Raw genomic sequence first — 19,877 nt, 5'->3', positions numbered from 1 at the left:
CATTCTGTCCACCTCCTTGCTACCTTCATCTTCAGGCTCCGTATGATGGAGTCCAACAACCCCAGGCTCACGGCTCACGGTGTCAAAACACCTGAGGCAATTCCTGACCTCAGCCTCCTACCTCATCGTCCAGAAGGAAGATGGGCTCCTTTTGGTAGCTTCTCAGGAAGAGAGAGGTTCCAGCAAACATCCCTTCACACACATCTAATCAGCTGTGACTGGGTCACTCGCCCATCTCTGAACTAATCGCCGTGTCTAGGGAGACGGGGATACCTGCTGGCTAGGCTGGGGCAGCTCCAGGGCTGCACTGCAGCCGAGGTGTGATCGGCTCCCTTTGGGGCTGCGCGAGCCCAGCCTGCATCTCCTATCACAAAAGTAACCTGGGGATTTATCTCATCTCCCCAGCAAAAGCATTAATTCCTTCCATGCAACGACTGTGTCACTATCTCATACTCACTCACCGGGCGTGACACATTATGGCTGCTTGGCAAGCTCTTGCTGAATGAATGTGTTATTGTATGACTGAACAGAAAATGAGGAGGAATGCATAAACCTCCCCAAATGGTGTTTCTGAGTTCTACACATACTCCTGATTTTTCCAATAACTTCTCGCCACTGGATGATAACTGATTCTTACATTTTCAGTATTAATAAAAGGTGAGGTCAAGCATAAATGGACACAGTTTCAACTTTCTGGTCTATTAGAAAGTGACATTTTGTTTCTCACATTTGTTATATCTAGGTGTTAGGAAAATTTAGTCTTCGAAATGCAAGGCTCCATGACCAAAAACTAAGCTCTTCTCTCTCTATTCAACACAGAAAAACAGCCACAAACTCTGATTTTTTTCTTTTTTCTTTTTGTAAGAGTACTGGTTAGACTATACACTAACTTTGTATTTTCATGATTTAATTTCTCCTTTTTAGGGGAGTATAGAAAGTATTTTTTTAAATAAGTAAATCTAATGGAAGTGTACGATGGTGACATGGGAAGTATGTAAATCTGTCACAGACAGTATAAGAACATATTTAGAGACACATATTATGAACATTGAAAGCTGCAATGGTTCAAAATAATGTTAGCCTCTTATATGAAACATTGGTCTCCAAATATAAGCCCAATAGCAACTTAAATACAGGTTGAATCATACATACATATCAACCAACGGTGAAATATTTTTAATCTAATATTTATTATTAAATTTCTGTCTTTTAGAAATATTAATGTGTCCAGCTTATTTTCATTTAGACAGAGAAAAGCATAACAATTCCTCAAGCCTCTAATATATAAAAATACTCACCTGAGAATATGTTTATTGATTTTAGAGGGAGAGGGAAGGTGGAGGGAGACAGAGAGAAACATCTATCAGTTGCCTCCCACACATGCACCGACTGGGGATTGAACCAAAACCTAGGTATGTGCCCTGACCAGAGACTGAACCAGCAATCTTTTGGCCTAAGGGACGATGCTTCAACAAACTGAGCCACCCGACCAGGGCTAGTATTTTTTCCTCAATGTAAAAACTATCATAGAAGTGAGAAAAATCGTTTCTTTCCCAGTCATTCTTCCCTAGACTATCCTTCTTTCTCTACCTTCTGCTCTTAGAGACATTCTTATCTTCTCCTGTGACTTAAAGAACCGAGTGTAAGTTAATGACCTTCAAATTAATTTGTCCATTGCTATTGTGCCAGAACATTTTGCCCAACATCCTAATAGAAATCACATGTCAGTGTTCCCATGACCCCAGATGCTCTGGTTAAGGGCATCATCTTCTGTAGATTCAGCCCAGCCAGATCCTGTGGGATAGTCTTAGATTCCCTCGCTCCGTGATTGCCCTTTGGCTTCTTCCAGGAACTCAATTTACTATTTTTGTCTCATCTGGTTCCATGATATATGTCTCTCGCTCTATTCTATGGTCAAATTTCATCTGTTGTCACTTTCCTGGATGATTTTCTTTTTCTCTTTCATGACAGTGATTCTAGTTTCTTACCTGCCCTCAACCCAAATTATAATCAGTTTCTAATACAATGTCATGACTCAAATTTTTCACAGATTTTGCATGGCTTTTATTTTATTATTTTTAAAATATTTATTTATTTATTTTTAGAGAAAGGGGAAGGGAGGGAGAAAGAGAGGGAGAGAAACACAAGTATGCGGCTGCCTCTCATGTGCCCTCCACTGGGGACCTGGCCAGCAACCCAGCCATGTGCCCTGACTGGGAATTGAACTGGTGACCCTTTGGTTTGCAGGCCTGTGCTCCGTCCACTGAGCAACATCGGCTGGGGCCCGCATGGCTTTTAGAATAAAGTAGATGCTGAAATCTGGCACCAACTTAGTATACAACTTCCTCTGCTGCTCCTGTTCCGCTACGCCCCAGCAGCCTTCTGCTCCAGCCACACTTACTCACCACTTAGTCTGAGCTGAGAACACTCACTAGATCTTTGTTGTTCCCTCTGCCTGGGCTGTCTTCTCACCTTTCTCCCCCGTAAAGTAAACTTCAGTGAAGTCTTTTCTGACTTTCCATCACAGTTAATGACTCCTACCTCCCCACCCCCATTCAGACTATGCACACATGGAAACGGCCTTCCAGGGCAGATCACGCTCTTCTCGGAGGTGGGCGGGGAAAGACTGTGCCTTATTCATCTTTGTATGGACAGATCCCAGCCAGGGCCTGGTGGTTACCATGCACTCGGCAAAGTTTAATGAATGAGTCTTCCTGTTGAATGCTCAGAAAGACCTTACATTTGACCTATACACTTCCAGAAGTAGGAAAAAGGAAGCCTACACGTTCGCAGTGGCTGTGTGGACCTCAGGCAGGAAAAGCCAGCAGGGTGGAAAGACAAGCTGCTGCAGAGCAAGCCCATTGGCTACAGTCCCTTCTCTGTCTTTTAGAAAATGCCTAATTTGAGATCCCTTTCACGTGCTGCCCTTGCAGGGTTTAATGTACGTGATTAATCTTGACTTGCCTTAATACTGCTAGGAATGTGGCAATGACCTCAGCTGAGCACTGGCAAAGTGATTAATGTTACATGAACTGGACTAGTTTTTTTTTTTTTTTCCTCTAGATCCTGAATAAACACATTCATGCAAGATTCGGTTGCAGACTTTTGCTGGATAGAAAATGTACCAAGATTTCAAAGAGTAGTATTTCCCATGCAATAAACAACGTTAAGGGAAACATGGCCCTTGTTAAAGAAAATGCTGCTTCGGGCTCAAGTTCCAGCGATCATAAAAGATATATGATGCAATAAACAAAATGAACCACAGGCAGACAGGTCCATTCCATGACTAACCACTGATTGAATTTTCCGACACTCCTGGACTTTCTGAGAGATAAACTATTCACAAAAGGTCCATGTTAAATATAAGGCTGTCATTTCTTTTTTTATTTTTCTAGTGAGGCCCAAGAAGAGTAGAGGCTCACGTCCCCCTCTCCACCACTTCTTTTCTTTTCCTTCCCCCCCACATTGGTTGTTTGTGGGTTTGAATTTTTTATGATGTGGGAAGACTGGCAAACAGTTGCTATGATTGTCAAATGCCTTAAATCAAGAAGAGAAAATGCAATAAAACATAGTTTCCATGGTAACACATTGTAACCTAGTACCTCTGGATTATGAGCCAGCTCACATCTATGATCATTACTTGTTGACAGGCATAAATTGAGCCTAAAAGCATGAATTTTAGAGATAAAACTGGAACATGGAGCTAAGTTATAAAAATGTTTAAATATTTTCAAGGTAGTGGTGGCAACCCAGCACTGGTTATATCACTATTTAAATAATGTTAATAAACTCAGCATAAACACTTAAAAATTTACAAGCTTTCCTCCAAGGATAGGATAGCAAATATACTCTCGAGGCTGCGACTAGTAGCTGACATGTTTTTGGTGGGCTTAAACGGAAGTCAGCAATTAAATGGAATGATTGATAGATGTTTTAAGAGTGGTTCCAATATGGAAATTATTTTTAAACACCCTGGTGGTAGAGAGGCTCCTAAAACGATCTTAGGACATAAATAAACAGTGTTTCTGGATGTTGCTTGGCAGATATAATTTTATTTTTTTAAATTAGAGAGAATCAAATAAAACGTGAATCATCACATTAGAATGTTGTCATACACGCTTTTTCACACACTCAATCCCATATTCCCATTGGAATCGCTCACCCTCTGTCAAACCTATTAAGGTGTTTTTTTAAAGATTGTCCTGTGTATGTGGCCACTTCCAGCTGCCCTCAGCCCTTTCCCATCACCAATACAACCAGCTACTGAAAGACAATTTTTGACAGGGCTGTAACACTTCTACATATATGTTTAGGACAAGATAATCTGATATTATTATACTGATATTTAATAGACTCTGATAGGAAAATAAGAGATTTCTCAACATCTAGATTTTATAGAAAAGTCTATTTCCCTGGAACTTCTGTTTTTTAATTGTGTTTTTCCCATGTCCATGTCTGGTAACTTCTTGGCTCGACTTCCTGGCTGAGACTTTCACAGTGAGAGAGGGAGAAGCAAGGGAAGGACAAGGAGCTTTCCTTCAAGGCTTGACATTCGCTGCCTTGAGCCTCAGGGAGACAGAGAGGGTGGCCAGTGTGCCTCAGTTCCCACTTCTGCAGTAGTGGGTTCGACTTCCTTCATAAGGCTGCTGTAGGACTTCTTGGGACGGATGCATTTGGGAGCTTAGACCACTGCTTGGTGCACAGTAGGCCCTCCGTGAAGGTGGTCATCATCATCGTCACAGCACCCCCAGTGCCTAGCACTGCGCTTCACACCAAGGGACGCCCAGGAAATGTTTGTGAAATTGAATAAGCTTCCTGGTTCCACTGGGTATTAAAAGAGAGTTTATTGTAACTGCTCTTGCTAGACTATGTAACATTTTCAGTAAATTGGAGTTAGATGGATTGGCTTTTATTCACTTGCACCATACCACTCAGAGAGTTCACAAAACACCTGTTGAGAGCCCGTGCGTTACGCAAGCATGTTACTAATTTGTACGATTAAACCCCTGGGAATGCTGCAGGGCCTCTGAACCCATGTAACACAGACTTGCGTTTAACCTATTGACCTGGGAAGGGCATGGATTTAAGAATCCTCCATACTTTCCAGCAGTGGCTCAGCATATGCTAGCAGCTTCAATTTTCTGTTCTTTCTGGGGTTTTTTTCCAGCCTAGCTTTTAAAGAATATTAGCATTTTAAGAATGAAGAAAACGATTTTCACTCTACTTGCTAGAGACCCTGGATGATGTCAACGTGGCAGTTAGTTTGTCTGAAAAATAACTGAGACGCTCACCAATGCAGATCCAGCTCTCAGTGTTCAGTGGTATTTGACATTCCCTGTTTTTTTTCCAAGTCCCTAGTCATTTTCCTTTCACTTCCCTCACTGCATACCACCAATATATTCCTCTTTTAAAATCTAATCTCTATTGTTTAAAATCTTAGCTAGCATCCTTGCCCTGTTACCACAGAGAGAGTAAAGGCTGTCACAGGACAGCCTGTTATCTTTTCACGGCATCCTAAGGCCTGAGAGAGTTCTGGGACACCACGTTGGGTACACACAAAGCCTTCGGTGAGTGTTGGTTCCCTCTTTTAAAGGAAGGAGTTTCCTAGCCTAGAGCAAGGTGTCCCCTACTTCAAAGGAAGAGCGCCCATCTTTCCTCTTTCTAAGGTGATCTCTTCGGGCTATCTGCCGAGTTTGTTCCTTACGAACTTCTCTTTATCAGTCCCTCCCCTTCCTCTGTTTCCAGGATGTTCCTCTTTTCTGATTCCTTCCCATCCTGGTCTTTTGCTTCCAAATCCAGTCTTCCTCCAGGGTTCTTATCTCAATAAACATATCATCATTCTAGTCAGACATTTAGGGATTTTCTTTGATACATTCTTTTCTATCATTATCTTCCTCCACCCATCCCCCCACTCCACCCTCCACCTCCTGCCCTTCGGAAATCCATCTTTGTCCGTCCTTCCTCCATTCACTTCTCTCTGTCTCCTCTGTCATTGCCCTGTTCGGGCTTGGGCTCAGGGGGCCGAGGAATATGGCTGAGTAATGCGCTAGCTAGTGCAGTGCTTAAAAAGAGCTGCACGATGCTTCTTTTTAGGATATAGTCTGAATTTAGAATACGTTCCAATGTTTGGGGGAAATGAATACATTTAGAATGTGGGGGTGGAGGGTTGCAGGGGATTCCATCACAGCTATATTCTCATTTTTAGGATTATTGTTATTAGACTGCTTCTTTGGACAAATAGCTCTGGGAAAATCTCCCCCACTGTAGGAGCTACATTTCATTTGTAGCAATTGTTCAGTGGACCCCAATGTTCCACTAAAGAAACACTTTTTTTTATAAGACTCTGTGTCATGGTCCTTTCGTTCTCTGTGAGTGACAAGGCGCTGGATGACATTATTCAGCCTGGTGGATTTCTATTCCAACACAGCTTAATCGCCCTGGGCTGGTGTAAGGAAGCAAGCGTGTACAGCAGCCAGCTTGGAGTGCTGGCGTCTTGGGATGTCCTATAACACAGCGACTCCAGTTGGCGTGTCGCTCACCCTGGAACTCTCTGTCTCCCAGGGAGGTACTTCGCGTCAGGCCACAGGCAAAAAGTTGCTGAGCCTTCACAGGATGGGTCAGCCAATTCAGTGCCACACGCTTGCAAGCTACCTTTAAAAAGTTTTCTAGCTCTGGCTGCTGTAGCTCAGTGGATTGAGTGTGAGCTGTGAACCAAAGGGTCTCCAGTTCGATTCCCAGTCAGGGCACATGCCTGGGTTGTGGGCCAGGTCCCCAGTGGGGGAGGGGAGGCGTGTGAGAGGCAACCACACATTGATGTTTCTCTCCCTGTCTTTGTCCCTCCCTTCCCCTCTGTCTAAAAATAAATAAAACCTTTTCTTAAAAAAAGTTTCCTATGTAAGTCAAAGCAAAATAGTTTTCCTCGTGTGTCATTATACCCTTTTTATTGCATCAGGATGTTTGAACTTGGTCTCTATCTCATCTACGTCAATGAGAAATGCTGATCACCATGCTGCTGCATCACCATATTTATCCTAAAAGGACATAGTTTTCCTGTTCTGGAGACTTTCGGAAACGTACAGGAAGGGAAAACGCGGCCAGGTTCATTGGTTTGCAGACCGCAGATGCCTGGCTCCAGTGCCCGTGCTGGCTTTGTGACTTGCCCTAGGAAATACTGAGCCGCACGCAGTTCACGGAGCATAAGGAGTAAATCCCTACATTTACCTTGTTAAAAAAGAGACAATGGGTCCCAAATGGAATCACTTTGTGCCAGGCCCCATGTCAGCAAGCTAAACTTTCATACTCAGCTGAATTGCACTTTCAGCCTTCCCCAAAATGTAACCTTTAGCCAGTCCACTGGAATGACCTGGTCAGCACTTGTGAGCTAATCCACTTGATGGACAACGCATGCTTTTCCAGTCGTTCACGTTTCCTACCCTCTTTCCACCTCTAGAGATCTTTCCTCCTCCACAGCTCACCAGAGCTACTTTCTGTCCCTTCGACAGGATAGGGCCCAACTCAGGAACCCCTGAATGAAGCCAATTTAATCTTTAAATTTCCTCAGTAAGAACTCTACTTTTTAACAACCTAAAGACAGCACAGGATAAGACATCACCTCTACTTCTTAAATTTAGCCTGTGTTTTCATCTATGTTCTTCTGATGGCTCTGGTACCAGAAATACCCCATTGCTCTAATCATTAAGTTCAACATTCCTTTTAATCACCATTTTCTAACTTTCTATTCAGATTTTTTTTTAAAAAAAGGACACGACCTCTCTGTTATTTGCATAGTACCTGGAAAATAGCTGATGAGTACTGAGTGATGGATGAATTAAATTGCCCTCAATTTATTAACCGACAAGTACAAATAACCAGAATAGAACAGCCAGTCAGCATGATGACATCACTTTCCTTTTTTGAACAGCACTAAAAAAAAAAAAAAAGAATCTGTAGAGCTCAGTTTGCAATATCCTAACCCAGCTTTGGAAAATGGCCCCACCATCGCCATGAGAAAAAAAAAAATGAGATGGTTGAAATTCAGATCTACCCAGATCAGGTGAGAAAAGCAAGGGCTGCTTTGCTTTCTTGCCCTGGTGCTGCCTCCTCTCATCATTAGTAATTCTATCCCTGTCTTATCTGATCGCGCAGGGACACATGATCTCACTAGCAAGTGAATACACTGTGGAAAAACTCCCCAAATGCAAATGAACAGGAAGGACCTGCTGATACTGAAATGAAAGGAGCTCTTCCCTTCCCCTGCCACCCCCGCACCCCCACTGTCTGTGGACCCAGAAGGTAGAGATATCGTGAATCAATTCAAACTTTGTCAAGATAAACCTTTTGCCTCATTGTTCTAGCACAGTATAGAGAAAATAATGTACAGGACAGTAATTAGGTTGCTGTATTTAGTAATGTGATCTCTGCCCACTTCTGGTAACTAGCCTTCATATAAAAACACTGAATGGGCTTTTCAAAACTTGGAAGGTATGTGCATGATACTAGTTAAGATATGACAGCTGGAAAGCAGCTATGTGGGTAGAATTTGTATACCTCTTAGCTTTGGGGGAAGATCAAAAAGAGGAATAATAGCTCTAAAGTTATCTTTTATACAATGTGTGCTTTAGAAAGACGCTACTATGAGCTTTATTGGCTTTCTCTTCTCCCCACAAACAAATGATTATTTTCATTTTTATATATTGTGTTGAGCTGAGCTACCAAAGCTTTAAAAAAAAATTAGACATTGATTTATTTTCTTCATCCGTGGGGTTAAAACAATAGAAAAAAAAAGAAAGAAACTGTTCTGTTGGTCCAAACAATTTATTTGAAATTTTGACTGCAAAGAGGCCCCAGTAGCCTTCTCTCACCGGTTTCATGGTGTCAGTGCGTTTAACCCTTCGGAACTTGTCCAAACACAGTGACTTCTGCTGAGTCTCACGGTCTCCCTAGAATCACCATGAAGTTCTCCCTATTGCAGGCCACCGTATCTAGAGCTGGGATGTTCTCAGAAAATCTGGGATGTGTGGTTGCTCGACAACATTTCTCGCGGAGCCACACAGCTGGGTCAGGTCTGAGCTTCACCCAGCCCCCTCTCTCACGGGAATTAGGCCAATCGACCAGCCCCACCCCCACCAATGGAGACTTTTCTCAAGATTGCACAGATTTTGAGTCCAGTTGCCTCCCCTTTCCCAAGGTCTCAGTCTCTGCAGTTTCAACCACCCATGGTCAACCGTGGTCCAAAAATAGTAAATGGAGAGTTTCAGAAATAAACAATGCATACGTTTTAAACCGCACGCCATTCTGAGTTGTAGGATGAACTGTCGTGCTGTCCTGCCCCATTCTGTCCGGCAAACCATCCCTCTGTCCAGGGCGTCCACACTCCACATGCTACCTGCCGGTTCGTCACTCAGTCATCGTCTGGGTTTTTAGATCCACCGTCATGGTGGCTCAGTGTTTGTGTTCAAGTAATTCTTAATCTACTTCACTTCATGACGCCCCCAAAGCCCACGAGTACGCTGAAGAGAAGCCGCTAGGTACTTCCTTTAAGTGAAACGGTGAAAGTTCTCGAGCTAATAAGGAAAGGAAAAAATCAGAAGCTGAGGTTGCTAAGATATACCATAAGAATGAATCTTCTGTCCATGAAATTGCTTAATTTATAATTAAACTTTGTACTAGGTGTGCATGCATGGGAAAAAACAGTGCAGCTGTGTGCTGCATAATGCCATTTTTGGTCAATGACAAACCCTCTCTACCACAGCTGTCCCCTAAGATTACAGTGGAGCTAAAGTTCTTGCAAGAAATGCAAGGCTGTGAGAGTCAGGAGGATTTTTTTCCCTCTGACAGGAGCATTACAGGTGGGGCTTGGTAATAGACTCCCTCTCAGTCACAACACCTCGATTTGGAGTGTGCAGAGCACATCCCAGTCAGCCACCAACCTGTCTCAGACCAGCAGCCTGACCCCGAGTGCTGCGTAACCAGCGGGCACTCCAGGCCGCCCCGGTCCGGCGTGGTGGTCTTCGGGGAACACAGCTGTAACCCTGGGTGGACGCCCGCGACCTGTGCAAGGACACAGACCTACAGGAACTGCCTTAACAGCACTAAGTGCCAGTGCCGCTTCAGTAGAAGCTTTCTGTGGTTTTAGGTTTTAATGATGTAAAGCATTGGTAAGTTTTATTTCTTCCATCAATGCAATGCCAGAGAGAACCCTTTGTGCTAGATAGGGTAAATGGAACCAAAAAACAGATTTCCAAAGTCAAAATACTAGACCTTAGTTCTATATCCTATCCATGTGAAATTCCCTTTAAAAAAGTGAATACCACAGGTTTCTTAATCTGACCACAGCTTCAACATGCAGCAGCCCAACCCTCATTACCCTGACCTCTCTGTGTTGTTTCTTATTCCTGCTGATCCTCCGGCCTCCGTTCCTTCCCTCCTGACAGTCACAGTTTTGGTGATCTCCACCTTTTTCAACCAGTCTCTCCTCTACATTTCCAATCAATCTGCACACCTTTCTGTCCACGGAGCAGCTCTGACAGCTTCACTGTTCTATTTCTGACCCAGTTGGAAGGAAGCAGGGGAGGCTTGTGGGACAGCGTTTATAAAGTCTACAGTGGTGCACAGCGACCTGCTGGGCCTTCACATTGACTCACCACTCGCTCGCTGGCTCACCCAGAGCAACCCCCGGTCCTGCAAGCTCTGTTCCCAGTAAGTGCCCTGTACTGTACACCAATTTTACCTTTTATGCTGTATTTTTACTGTGCCTTTTTTTATGTTTATATGCAATTAGATACACAAGTCCTTGGCATTGTGTTATGATTGCCTACGGCACGCTGTATAGTAACATGCTGCACAGGTTTGCAGCGCAGAGCAATAGACTATACTGTACAGAGACTAGGTGTGTAGTGGGCTGTGCCACCTTGTCTGTGTGAGTGCAGTCTGTGATATTCACACGGCAAAATCACCTAACAACACATTGCTCAGAACGTAACCCATTATTAAGGGACACGTGACTGTACATATAAGGTTCGGTACTATCCCTGGTTTCCGGCATCCACTGGTCTTGGAATGTACCCTCCAGAGTGAGTGGGGACAACTGCAGCAACGCAACTGGATTTGAACCCAAGACTGGCTAACTCCAGATGCTGAAGCCTTTATTACTAGAGTAAATCTATTCCTCCTCAGGTGGGGATGCCAACATGAACCTGAAAATTACTGTCAGACTTAAGGGAAAATTGGAATCAAGAGGACCAAACACCATGCCTCACCTGTACCTGGTCCTCGGTGCTCCCTGTCACTGAATGAAGTAGATCGACAAAGCAAAGAACGCCAGGTGCGTGCTGGTTGGGCCAGCCAGTCTCATTAATTCACAGGCAACCTTTGCATATTGTTTATTTCCCCACTGTGTTCAGGCACATAATAAATGCTCAATAAAATTTTGTTGACTAAACTTGGAGCAGAACAGATATGCAAAGGGACCATGGCTGATTTTAAACAAAGCTTCCTTGGAACTGTAACATTTGAAAGAGTGCAGTTGATTTCTTTGTGAGTTGCACCCTAATCCTTCCGTTAACCGTAAATTCTAAAAATAATCCAACCAGATTTGTAGTGCATAATTCATACTATAGAACAATTACTGCAACTAAATATCCCGACCTACTTTTTGCTAGAAAATCACTTTACATTCCTATGTACATAAGAGTGTTATGATAAACCCCTTTGAACAAGCTTAGGAAATTAGGAGCTGCACTTACTTGGGTTGCTGCTTCCTTCCCCAGCAAACCTTCCCGGGCGGATCTTCATTCAGTTCAGACAGATGACGGAGGGGTGGTATGAGCAAAGGCTCTCTATCCCACAGATGCCGGAGAGCCCTTTAGACAGTGTGCTAACAATATTTTTATACACTCTGTTTCCCCTCTTAGCTGTTTCCTTTGCTGCCCGAGCTGTTGGCCACGTCTGAACTGCTGCTGATGAAGCCTTTTCTGGCAGGTTGCCCGGGGAGCAGCTCTCCCGGAGATTCTGCCTCTCTCCAGGAGTTGCCTGCCTTCGGTATAATGGGCAACATTGAAAGCTGCGAGGCGTTTGGTCGACAAGGTCAGAGTGCCTTTCATTCCTGCAATAATCAACCAGTGTAGCTCTTCCTCAGACCTGGGGAGAGAGAAGATATAGGTCAAAAGAGCAATTACATTTTACATTGACTCCAGAAAAGGCCTGGATCACAGGAGTGAGAAAGAAAAACGGATTCTAGCCTCATTTTTATCCATTGCCTTTCTGGTCACCTATGTTATTAACACTGGCCTGAAACCATAACAAGTTTTAGCTTGATGACGTGACAGGCACGTTTTTCTGCCTGTGGATGAGATCCTTCTGCTCAGACATTTAGCACTGTCAGCATATTGCAAAAGAATGCAAATGAGCTGCAGGATCTATAAGCAGAGAGAGTAAGCAAAGGCCATTAATTATGTTTTTAAAAAATGTTAACCCTAGCAGACTGTATAACAAGCAATTGTGCTAATTTCAATCTGTAATCAGTCCCTACATTAGCATAACTTTATTTATTCGGCATTAAGGCAACAATTTAGAGAATATAATTTAGTTGGAAATGTCAGTAATTTTGCAGTGGCAGATTGCTGTTACAATGCTACCTCTATTTGACCTTACAGCTGCCAGGACTAATTAGTTTAATTGCATTAATCGCACTGACCATTCCGGTGGTTAGTGTAGCTGATGTTACTCTTTACCCGTTGAACAAATCAGCCTGGATGAACTCTTGATGAAATGGGCCAATGTTCCCTGTAAGTCTCCTTTGGTTCTTCTCTGCATTGTTTGCGTCCAGATAATTCAGATGATCAGTGCTGTCACTGAGATTGAGAATTTTGAGGAAAATCGCTGAAGGGAAAATACCTCTATTTCCTAACTTGTCCTTATTGCTTCTTGCTGACTCAGTTAAAGAATAATCAATTTACGAATGACCAAGAAGTGTTTCAGAAATAGTTATGGAAGTTTGACAGTAAATTAGAAGTCCCTCATGTCACATTTTGGTATGAAGTCCTATAAATAATTTTATGTATTTGTTTCTACCATATAGACTGAATACACAGTTTTCACTGTGATTTGACTCAACACAAATGGAAACACACAGCTGTGTGCCAGCTTAAGAACTAGGGTCTCACAAATAGAAAAAATACTTTCTCTTGGCTAGGATGCCTCCACAGGACATTTAATACATAATTTGCCACCAGGAACACACCTATTAGTTGGATTCCTCTTGGAACACACAAGTCTTGCCATGGAATTTGGAAGTTGAACGTCCAGATGCTGCCCCGTTAAGCTGAGCACCCAAGTCACAGGGCCAAAAATGTAACTGTTTGCTGCGGACAGTCATCTAATGGCTGGTCAAACACTTCCGGTTATTATTCTCGGATAACTCATATTACATTCTTCAAAAACTCGGATTGCTGAAACATTTCCTTATTGACATGTATTTATTTGTATATCTCTGTTTTGTTACAGCTTTTATTCACTGGATTACAGTAATTGCCAACATGCCTTGACTGACTGCTATGTCCCAGACACTGTCTTAGACGCCTGACGTGTATTTATTTAGTCAGTTCTCCCAGCAGGCCATGGGGTGTGCGTTATTACCGCTGTTGTTATACATACGCAGGGATGCAATTCCTGGGACAGCCAGGATCGAAAGCCATGCATTTGGGTCTGGAGCATCACGCTAGATTGTCTTAGAATTCGATGAAATTCTTAGAAGAAGAATTTCATCTGATTCTAAGATTAAAATTCTAAAATTATCTTAGAAGTAGATAAAACACAGAGTGGATGAAACCACTTTCCTGCCACGTCAGTGGCCTCTGGCTGGCTGGCTGTGGTCCCTCCGACGGCAGAGCCTCAGTCTGGCAGCCCTTCTCTTCAAAGTGAGGCACTGCGATCTGAGCCAGGCTTTGCACTCCCAGCGTGGGCAACGTGTCTTGAGGTGATTTCTACTCATCTGCCAACTCCGAGCCATTATATCACGTCTGTGGGGCGACCACAAAGCTTTCCTTATTAGCATTAATATCCTGCAAGTCAACGATTAAGTAGCACATGTACTTTAATAGGGAAAGGAGGAGGGGCACTGTCCATTTTCAATAGTTTTACTATTAATTAGTCAATCCCACAAAGCACAAAGAAATTCAGAAAACTCTTGACTCCCTCCTCTTGGGCTGCAGATTCCAAGTACATGGTCAACAGAAGGAGGCACATCGATGGCTCTACTACTTTGTTGGTTTGTTTTTTACATGCATCCCCAGCTCCTCATCATGTGTGGGGCCCTCACTCTAGATTCCCTAATAGGTAATAAACCTTTTAGACCCAGACTGTGTCCCTTTCTTTGTGGTCACACTACATCCAGCTACTTCCCTGAACATACGTAACCTGTGATTCTGGCAAACCTGGATTCTCACCAAGGCTTCATCGTGCTCCAACTTTCTGTCTCCAGGACCAGGCTTGTGTGGCTGCCCTCCACTCACATGCTCTGTGCCCCCATCCCCTCTGCTTTCTGCTTCTACTGGAGGTCTGTGAAATCCTTTCCTCCTCTACGCTCACTTTGAACAGCACATCTGAATCTTCTCTAGAGCCTTTGCAGTGGGTTGTTCCATGAATTCTACCCTCTCAGCCTTTCTCCACTTGACCTCCTTTGCCTGTCTCACTTCAGGCAACTGTGTGGACCATTGCAGGGGCAGTTTAGCTTCTGGCCGACCCCCTCTGTGACCCCTCACACTGTTGCATTCCTCTATGGAAAACCACTCAGGGAGTGTTTCCAGTCCTCAGGCTCAGTCAGCCATCTTTACATTTTTGGTCTGAAGGGCATTCTTCTGCGAGAGAAGACAGAGCCAATGAGGAGCTGAGTAATTCTATTTTCTCTCTGTCTTGTTAACATAACATCACAATCTCTTAGAAATGTGCCTAACAGTTCCTTGTTCTTCTTGCTCTTCATGCATTGGTAAAAATCCTTTTTTTTTGTTAGCCTATTTTTTTCTTCCAGCAAAATCAAGCACATTCTTTTACTTTATTTTTTATGACACCATTCTTCCAGGTTTGTGCTATTGCATTGCTTTTGTTCTTGGCTGCAGATTCTTTGATCTTTCAAACATGTTTTCTTTTTAAAATCTGAGCTCAAAGGAGAGTTCGCCAGGCAACCACATTGATTTCTTTAGCTTTTCTTCCATATTCGACTAACTTTTATTATATAGTTAGAATTTCATTTTCTACCCCTTCTGGACCTATCTATACCCTTTTAGAAAACCCTCTGCCCATGAGAACAAAAATATATTTCTTTGAACTTTTGAAATTTACTTTTCCGTAGTCTGGGGTGCACGTCAGACAGATTAACATTCCTGTCTTTTGTGCATTTGAATGCTAGGAAGACATCATTTTTTTCCCCAAGGTTCTCAGCACTTCTTTGTTCTAAACCTGCCCTTTCAAGTTTAGAGAAACCGTGTCCCCCTGGGAGTCCAAGCTAACAATACATACATATATATATATACATATATATATATATGTATATATATATGTATGTATATGTATATATATGTATATATATATGTATGTATATGTATATATATGTATATGTGTGTGTGTGTGTATATATATATATATATATATATATATATATATATATATATATATATCTTTCTCTGCTGGGTGCCCAGAGGTGGGAGGGACCCCAAACCCCACACTGCTGAATGATGCTGGAATCCCACCAAGCACCCGCTTGGGTGCACAGGCACTAGCAAAGACTGCCAGAGTGGAGGAGTGGTGGGAGCCTCAGGAGAGGTACCCAACCTCTTTCACTGGGGGGAAGGCCAACAGGTCAATCCCTTATCTGGTCACTGAATGCTCTCACCTTTGCCCAGAGGTGTTCCTCTGACTGTATAGAGTGGAGATGGTAAAAGCAGAGGAGGTAAAGGAACTAACACGGGAGGAATGGAAATGAAGAAGCACAGAGCGTGGGGATGGGGAGTAACATTTGTTGAAACTCTTGCGTGCAGGCAGTGTGCTAGGCATTTATGCACACCTATCACACTTCTCCCAATACCATTTTAACACGGGTGGAAACTGAGCACTACGTAAGTTGATTGGCTTCTCTAAGTCACAGAGCCAGGGAATGCAGAAGCCAGGAGCTAAACCTAGATTTGAGGATGAGAGGATAACAAAACCAAACAAAACCAGAAAATTACAATGGATTGCAATACCGGCATCTCAGTCCTAAACATCCAGAAGTCATGCCATTTATAAAGGAGATGTATGTACGAATCAATGCCTCTTACAGCAAGCTTCGAGAGAATAGATATTTCATTGCACATGACTAATATCTTGGTGTGTAGCACTAGCATTTTATCCTACCTACATTCTTGAAAAATGTAGTCTTTATTTCAGTAATTTTGCTAGCCTGGGATTTTTTTGTTTTGTTTTGTTTTGGGCTTGTGTGTAGTTTAAAATTTTATTGGTGAAACTTGGCAAAATGAAAAGAAAACAAAAGTAGTGAGTAACATAATTTGTGATTTTTAAAGAAACTAGTCTTCTTGGTACATTACTGTCAGCTACACATACAAATGTTCTTTGAAAAGTCTGCTTCTAGATGTTAATGGAAATATTGATCTTCACCTTTTTTTTTTCTTTTGGGTACTGTCTGTGTACCAGGCTACCTCCTCATCTCCCTGCTCCCTTCAGTGACGTGTCAGAGGCAAGTGCCCAAACCAAGGTGACTAAGTGGGTGTCAAGCCACTGGCAGAAACAGAGAGAAGACTTAACTAATGGCATAGGTCTTCTAAGTCAATGGACCCTGTCTCCTCTAATTTCATTATCAATGCACCACAGGCACCTGACAGAGTCAGGATGTTAAGTCAAATTCCAAAGCTCAAAAACGAAAAGGGGAAAAAAATCCAATTTCAGAGTCAGGTGAAAACATCATAATTCAGAGAAAATCTTTATTATTGATTTATAGCTGCAGACTCTTGTCCAAAGGTTTCCTCTTTAAATTAAGAATACTAATGATTTTCCACCCCGAAATTAATAATCCAAAAGCTGCATCAATTCAAAAAAGGCACTAATGGTTGTACTTCAGCCAGGAAGGGCCCATGCACAGAGGCCTGAGCTGGCTCCCCAGGTCATGTGGTTGATGACAAGCCGCGGTGTTTGTGAGAATCGCATGCTTCCCCGGGAGTCATTCCTGTGTGTGCCAAGAGGCCATGAAATTTGAAACGGAATATCCTGTTTGGGGAGGCGTCCATACACGCAATCCGATTGCTCTCTGATAAACACATTTGTTTGGGACAGAAGTTCCTGCCTAAGTAGTTTGGAGACTTAACTGTGCTGTGGAAGAGGTGACACGGGCCCTGTGTAGAGAAAGAGGCGGCTGGGGGCCTGCGCGAGGCTCTGAATTAGTTCCAGAGGAAGCACGGGCTGGCCTGACAGCTGCAGAGACTTCAAACAGAATCGAAACCAGGAAAAAGGAAACAGTTCTTTGTGGGGAACAGGAAATAGGTATTTAGAAGAAAGTGACATAGATGTACTCACTTCGCTACCGAGTATTTTTGTTTGCTCTCTGCTAATGTACATGTTTTGGTAAGCCATGTTAAAATATGGGGGGGCATGAATGGAAAAATGAAGTTTCTTTAGAACATTTTAAGTTACTTTGTTAGAAAAAAAATAGAGAATTGTACACCTACCCAATGTTCCCTAAAAGAAAAAAGGTGAAAGAGCAGCTTATATCCCTAGTTAACTATTCATCTGTTTTTAGTAAGATTGTATCAAAATATTGGAATCCTTTGAAACTGTCTCAGAATGTGTGTTCTGCGCAAGACCACCATTTTGACTGGTACATACATTAAAGGGATGTAAATTTTAAAAAGCATGTTCCCACAACCTTCTATTCATACATCTCTCATCCCCGCCCCACTTTTTTCGGTGCTGTAATTAGTCATTCTTTTGTTTCTTTCCCACCAGACTGAGTCCCAGGTGGGAGCACAGCAGCCGCAGGACCTGCAAGGGTTCCTACAGCAGGGAAGATAAACACTAGACACACTCTGGGGATCCGTATTACATAACCCAATGTAACTAATTTCCAGGCTGGTTACAAGCATTAAATGAGATAACATAAAAATTCAACAAGAATCTGCGTTACAATAGGAACTCAGCTTGTTGGTTCCCTGTCCCCTTTGAACTAAAGAAAACATTCCCTAAATTTTAAGGCAGTGTAGAATACTAAGTATCAAATTTCAGTGAGTAAAAAAATGTATTCTGCACAAATTGGTTTGCTCTTAAGAACAATCACGGTGATTGCGGGGGAGGAGGGTGGGAGGAGGTGGAAGAGGCCGTGAGGGGGATCCTTGGTGATGGGCGGAGACGTGACTTGGGGTGGTGAACACACAACACAGTGCACAGATGGTGTGTCCTACAATTGTGCACCTGAAACCCGTACAACTTTGTTAACCAGTGTTACCCCCAAAATTCAATAAAAAGGGAAAAAACAAATTCAAAACCTAAAAAAGTAAAGAGAGATGAATGGATCAACAAACTGTGGAACATACACCTATAGTGGAATATTAGTCAGTCTCAGAAAGGAAGGGAATTTGGAGACATGCTACAACATGGGTGAGCCCTGAAGATACTATGCTAAGTAAAATAAACCACTGACAAAAACACACACGTTGTATGTTTCTACTTAAATGAGGCACTTAGAGTAGTCAAATTCATAAAACAAGGAAGTAGGATGGTAGCGGCTGGGGGCTGGGGGATGGAGGGACAGGTAGTCACTGTGTCATGGGTGTAAGTGACAAGTTGTGGAGATGGGGGGTGGAGATGGGTGTGTGGCAGCGTACATGGGCCTAACGTCACTGAACTGTATGTGTACAAATGGTTAAAACGACAGTAACATTTTTTTAGAAAAATACAAATAATCATAGTTGGTATTTTGGGAAATGTAAGGCCCAAATTAGATGGATGGGAACAAAAAAATTGGGGGAAAACTTGGCTTCCCCTTCCTATCGATGGTTGGGGAAAGTGGCCTTAGGAAAATGTTGGTCTCCCTCCTTCTACCTTTTCTTATCAGTTCTTGGAGTTAATCTGGACCTTTCGTCCATCTTGGGTGAACCCCTAGGCCCTACGCTCCGGCTAAGGCTTGGCCACTTTAAGGGAACTGTAGGGAATTTGGTACCAGTGAGGTAGGATCAGTGGCCCCCCTGCCCGAGTTCCTCTTTACACGGCATAAATTTCATGGGTGAGACATCTGAGCTCTTTTAGCCCAGAACTACCTGGCATCTGCATCTTACAAACAGACAATCTGTTTCCTCTAAAGTCGGGCTGCTGAAGAGTATCTGCAAAGGTATTACAAGGAGAGGAAGTGATGAGGGCAGAACATGCCGTTCAGGCAAACAGAAGGAGGGGCACTTCGTACCTGGACGGGGTTTAGTCAGATTGTGAGGACAAGCTGTGACTTTGGCCTTGTGGTAGGAATGACTCCCCATGCATGGTATATCAGAGATATATATGCAGGTTCAAAAATACCCTGTATGGAGCACAGCTGAAGGAGAGAGTAATGGCTGTGACCACGAGCAATCTGGTCTGTTCTTGTGAAAATGACCATGAGGCTACCCTGAATCTTCTTTGATTTCCATAAGACCATAACTAGCTATAAGAGGGTGAAGAAGGGATGTCCCTTTCTAAAAACAATGTCTACCATTATCATGATTTCTCAACTCATCTCTCCATCAACCCCTCTGATCTCCTCAAATTGCCTCTGTGAAGCGCTTCAACACAGCCAGTTAGGGATTCCTGTTTCCTAGGGCCGTGTTTAGCGGGGGAGCAGTGTCTCTGAGGGCTTAGAAGAGACTGTG

At 43.1% G+C, this 19,877-nt stretch overlaps 1 long non-coding RNA gene across 1 annotated transcript; it reads left to right on the top strand.

Moving 5' to 3' along the window:
• Positions 1-12,014: 12,014 nt before the first annotated feature.
• On the top strand, positions 12,015-16,915 carry LOC118975036 (uncharacterized). Its single transcript, XR_005063995.1, has 2 exons — positions 12,015-12,084; positions 16,684-16,915. It is a non-coding gene; the product is annotated as an uncharacterized LOC118975036 (long non-coding RNA).
• The last annotated feature ends 2,962 nt before the right edge of the window (positions 16,916-19,877 follow it).

The sequence above is a fragment of the Sturnira hondurensis genome, unplaced genomic scaffold, assembly GCF_014824575.4.
Source record: "Sturnira hondurensis isolate 20B ecotype Veracruz unplaced genomic scaffold, ASM1482457v3 Scaffold0001509, whole genome shotgun sequence".
Classification (NCBI taxonomy): Eukaryota; Metazoa; Chordata; class Mammalia; order Chiroptera; family Phyllostomidae; genus Sturnira; species Sturnira hondurensis.
Note: the sequence above shows the minus strand (reverse complement) of the source record. Positions and strands in the feature narration are given on the sequence as shown.